We start from the raw sequence: 6,000 nt of genomic DNA on the forward strand, positions 1-6,000 counted from the left end.
TGAGAAACTTTAAATAATCTTAGATTCAACCCAATATCTTACAGTCTTCATGTCAAACCACTAGCACGATGCCCAGTAGTAAAAATCTGTTCATGATAGTAAGAATTTAGTCATTTAAACAGTGGTTGTAAAATGAGGAGGAAATGGTTATATTCCAAAAAGGTTTCATTCTTACTTGTATAGTCCTCATTGGCTCTATGAATAACCATTCACCTTCACTGACTTCAGACCTAAAAACAAACATTTACCTGACATGTTAAAACAGCACACACCCAACATACTTTCACATAAATTTTCCTTATGTCTAATTATATATATATATATATATATATATATATATATATATATATATATATATATAACTAGTACAAACAAGTCAAAGGACACTCTGAATTGGCTGCTGGAATATGCAACAACAGCCCAAGCAGTTATTGACATGGGCCTGAACCCGGGACTTCCTGCACACCATGCAGGCACTCCACCAACTGAGCTACCGAGTTAATGATGTGAATCCATCAAAATTTTACCAAATACCCGAACTGGCTAAACAAATTTTTATAAAGTTAAAGTCAAATATGGCCAATAAAATTTTAAAATTCATGTACAAAATGCCAAGACAACCTAGTTTTTGACCACAACTGACTCAGAATTGAATATTTCTAAGCTCTTCTGACAAGGATTCCTAAAGGTAGTCATGAATGTTGCATCAAGTGTTAACAAGATTTTTCTTAGATTTGACCTAGTGACTCTCAATGACTCTCATTCGATCTCGTCCTATATATATATATCATTTAAATATTTGTTCAGAGCAAGATTAATGAAGATTACGGCAAAAATGTGACCTCGGGTGTGTTTACATGGTAAATGTTAACGACAGACAACATGCAATGGACGACGGACGTGGTGAGCTCAGGTGAGCTAAAATGGGCAGTATTAAAAGGTCATTGAATCAGAGAAAAATGGTTATTTCATCTCTTCAAAGAAAGAGAACTTAATTACTTTGTTTGCATATGTGAAAAAGACCATACAGTTTGCACTCCTACTTCGGCAGTCTGTAGTATGCCTGTTGAAGCAGTGTTTATCTCTTCTGTATTGGACGTATCCGGAGTGGGCAGAGAAGCATTCATTTCATCATTAAGACAGAGTCTTCTAGCTGCACTCTTACAGGAATGCCCTGTAAAAATAATAATGAAAGTAAAAAAACCCCCAGATAATTTAAGTTACCCTTTTTTAAAATAAAAACACAATATCAGAAAAGAATAATGCAGAATTTGGTTAGGAATTCATAGCTGAAAAGCTTCTAGTATTATATGTTGTCAAACATGTCAAAATCATTAAACAAAACAGACAATGGTGCTCCAGAATTAAGCATGCCACTTACAAAACATTAATTATTACAAGTGTCACTTGAAAATGTATTACCCGTTCTTGACTTTCCGGGAAATAGAACTTCCATTGCCTCAGCACAGTCCTTCCAGAAGGCGGTCTCCGAAACCCCATTTCGCGGACGCTTTGAATATTTTTGAAGATAGGCTTTCTCTTCCTTCGTCCAGGATACATGTCTTGTTTCTTCCTGAATCAGATTGAACATGATAACTATGTATTATGCATGATGATAATTATTTATAAAAATGACGTACAACTCTGCTGTATTGAGTTCATTAGGTCTGCTTTTCCAGAAAAGCTAGTTGCTCTAATGCACACGAGGAGACAGATTTTGTGGATACAAATATAACTACAAATATCACTGAAATCTATGTTCCCTAGAATCCTGCATGACACTTAAGGTACATGACCACGTTACTCCGAAAAATATGAATGTCGGCCGATTTCAATGAAACTTGGAACAAACAATCGTCAATGACTCTACTTTAACGAGGTGTAATTTTTTTTTTTTTAATCCCGTCTTTTGTTGATTTACAGCGCCACCTAGCGTACACGTGCTATTTGGCGCTAACATTGATAAAACCGTAAAAAAATATAACTTTATGGCTCTTTTTTACAAAAAAAAAATCGGAAATATAATTTATTGTACGAAGAATAAATAATCCTATAATTTTAGTATAAGTATTTAAGAAAAAAATAATTAATTTTAAGTTTTATGACCAAAAGGCTTTAATAAGAAATCGCCAAAAACAGATACCCATCGGTGAATTTGACGTATTTATCTCGAAAACGAACTCGGGTAGGGTATGTTTTTATGTAATCATAGGAAACGGAACGGAATAATGAATACAATTATGTAAAAAAATAAAAAATTGACGGTGAGGTTAATTGCTAAAAGATATAAGTAACCTAAGAAAATTGATAGAGTTAGCGTGATTTCAACGCCACCGTCAACGTCAATATAAAACACGTCAAGTTAGTGACGCCATTGGTTTGTTTGATGCATGAGAATAGTTGTGGATGGAACGTTGTATTCGTCCATAAACGATGGTATCTGTATCTTTTTTATTTTTAATTAAATATTTTCCAGTATCAGAACTAAGTAGAATATCAGAAAATAGTGGGAAAATCAAATTCTTACTGCCTGAAATATATCTACAGAATTGAAACAAGAATTTACGGTTATTATGAACCTATTAAAACTGGGATAAACTCAGAAGCCATGATCGATTCTAATTTAAATTAATTTTATTCTCGCTAAAAACTGCATCAAGCGCTGATGCCACTTTTGTGTAAAATTTCCCTGCGCCCCGATCTTTCAATACAGCCTGCATACCATCTAGGCCCGATCTTGAATATACTTTTTTCAAGTGTTCTATTGAAATTCCACTCCTAGATAGGCGCGTGGCCTGTGCTTTTGATATTATTTTTGACTCAACAAAAGTTGTATATGATCCCTTGTATATTTTTTCGTTGTTTAATTCCTGAAGTTTAAATTTCACGGATGACACAGTAGTAGCACAATTCGACAGTTTATCTAGGTTTGTTTGAAACTGGAGAATTGAAGAAAGCGCGTACACGTCTTCAGAGGCATCATGAGCTCCGAAGTCTACACCTGCAATATCGTGAACTAAACTTGCCAGGCGGTAATTCTGTCTCCCGGGGTAAACTGTTCTAAATAAACGCAGACTGTCTGCAAAGCCTATAGTTTCTGGGACAGTTATTCCTTCTTCTTGATAGTTTGCTACTAACAGTCTTGCGTCAAACATGACATTGTGTGCCACAAGCAAAATATGACTTCCAAATGCCTCAAGCCAGCGTTTGAAGGCAAGAAGTGCTTCGCTGGCTGCCACGCTCGTCACTTCTTTACAGTGCTGGTATAATACTGCAGCGGACACCCGGAAGTCGAGGCTCTCTGACTCTGAATACGTGACAGTCTTTGGCGCCTTCCTTGCAACCACGTGATTCATGTTCTCGTTGGCGTTAGTACTTTGCACATGGGCTAGAATTTCCAACATACTCTCATTTGTGTACCTGAAAATTCAATCATTGCATATTGTAATTTAACGTTTAGTCATCAATGCGACTTTTAAGTGACTCGACCGTGTTTTTAGACAAAATGTTTTCCCGGTATAGCATCTGAAAACACTAATGTTATAATTATATTACTCTATGATATCTAAATAGCAGAAAAAAGTTTTATAGCATAAAAAAGTATTTTGGTTTAGTGGGGTTCGTACTCCCGCCATTATAGTCAAAAAGAAAAATAGAAAACATCCGGCTAGTCCACACGGCCACGGGAACTTAAACAAATGCTGGATATGTTGACCTATTAAGGATACATTGATAACATCACGTGATAATGTAAATCAACGAATCACGCAACACCATAGCCGTGATAAATTTTCAATCGCATTATTAACACAAATGAAAACTGTGGTCTTCAAAGACGATATTTGAGCGAGTCACTTTAATGATTAGATTTAATACTGTTCGATTAAAAATAAAAGCCTTTTTTTCACGAGTCTTGATGGCTAAAATTAATATCAAACATTTCAGGTTTGAATAAACTTCGTTTTACGAAATTGATTATCATTATTATTATAACTATCATTTGCATGACCCCTGCTACAAAAATGAAGAACACGTAAAATGTGTAAGACATATATAGTGCGTACCCGTGTATCACGTTCTGGAAATCTTTTCTCAATTCGGTACCCTGCAGTATGTGCGCCTGTCGGTAATTCTCGTCCCTTAGAGACGTACACCAGGTTGGGCTGCATGAGGAATGTTCATTGAACATGTGGGAGGGCAGGGCGTCTAAACTGGTCTTTATTCCATGCGTGCTGCCCTTATTTTGACTTATTCCATAAGAGAAGCATTTCTGAATATGGGCAATATTATTGTTTGATAATGATTTGTGTTTTGATTTTAGCTTATACAATTCATTTCCGAAATTTTTGACAATATGATTTTTATCATTTGATTTTTAAAGTTCTGGAAATAAAGACCGCTTGACGCGAGTAAAAGTGGTTGAATCTCCGTCCATTGTCAAGCGTTCGATATTCAACCCCTTTTGTTTCACTTCCTGTAAACAGGTAGATGTAAGAAAGGGTTCCATCGCTTTTGACGAGCCATTCCAGTTTTTTCTACATGAATGAAGTTTTTATTTTATTTTCTTCCTTTTCGCTACCTTGCATGTCCTGCAAGTTTTTTTAGCAACTGAGTACGAAACACACTTGTTTGTGAGTTTTCCAATAACAGTAACGTGTCCTGCAAATACATGTAAAATACAGATTAGAATATAATGCAAATATACGGGATAACTAACTCAGACAAATGATCAAGACATCATATGTTTAAAATATTACATCAAACTTTAAATATACATGTTTCTCAGATTTTATATAAAGTTACAGTTTTATGCGTTATAACTTATAAATAATTACAGGACAAACTATTGGAGCCTCTTTTTTGCCAGGCCCCATCTGCAGAGACATCCGTTTCAACATGATCACCAGTTGGATCCCTAAAATCATATGGGTAAAAGTAGTACTCGTGCTCGTGGGCTCGTATGGGCATGCGCGTGTATGTTTGTATAGACTGTTTGCCACTTGTGCGTGGGTTTGTGGCTGGAGGGGGGCTGGTGGGGGTCTGTGGGTTCATACAGCCTCATATATACAATAATACGCGTTTGGCCGACTGAATGATCATCATCGTTAGCATAATCACTATCACCAACATCATCTATATTTTATCAACAGTAGTAACTCATCTTTAGATATTTAATTATGCACAGGTAAAAGCGTGTTGAAATAATATTTTACATGTTGTTAACTGCTTGAAGCAACTTCATCTCCTGTTGAATAGCGGTGGTGCACGAGATTTCGGCCACACTTTCAATAGATGGTCCGATCTCTCGCTCGCGGGCCTTCAGTGCGGTCTTACTGATTCCAGGCAGATTGAGTTCAGCAAATATCGCACTGATCTGAGACTCCTACACCTGCGTTGATCATCGCTAAAAGAGATATACAACAAGCATGTTTTCGACCAAGTAAACTAAGCGCTATTGACGCCTTCACATAATAATCGATAATCATGGTGCACTCATTTTATACTTTTGTTCATTTTACTGCTTTAAATGTTGTTTTAGAAATAATGCTTTTTTTCTAGGAAATGACGAATCTATGAAATGAAATCAATGGAATCAAATTTCGTTACAATATGTCAGGGCGTTTTTTATATGTATTGACGTTAATTCACTTATACATTATGTGCCAAGTCTAACATCATTCACTACATTTGTTGGCACAACGCTGGCTATTGATATGGTGACAAAATTTACCAGCAGCTAATTTAGTGTTGACATCAAAACATCTTCTAGCTGCGGAGCCGTCACTCGTGGAATGCCGTTTTTCCGTAGGCACCAGATTAACCATCCTACACGTGTTGCAGCTGATATGAAGGATAGATCCAAGGCCATATATAGTTTCCCCCTACAATGCCATTGATGCAAAAACTGTTTCCACAAGAACTACAGGAGCTTAATCTTTCCAAAATTACACCGATTTCTACGACTCTGCGACCTTCTAGCCAAGGCGGGACGGTTTCGGG

Source organism: Mya arenaria, chromosome 6, assembly GCF_026914265.1.
Source record: "Mya arenaria isolate MELC-2E11 chromosome 6, ASM2691426v1".
Classification (NCBI taxonomy): Eukaryota; Metazoa; Mollusca; class Bivalvia; order Myida; family Myidae; genus Mya; species Mya arenaria.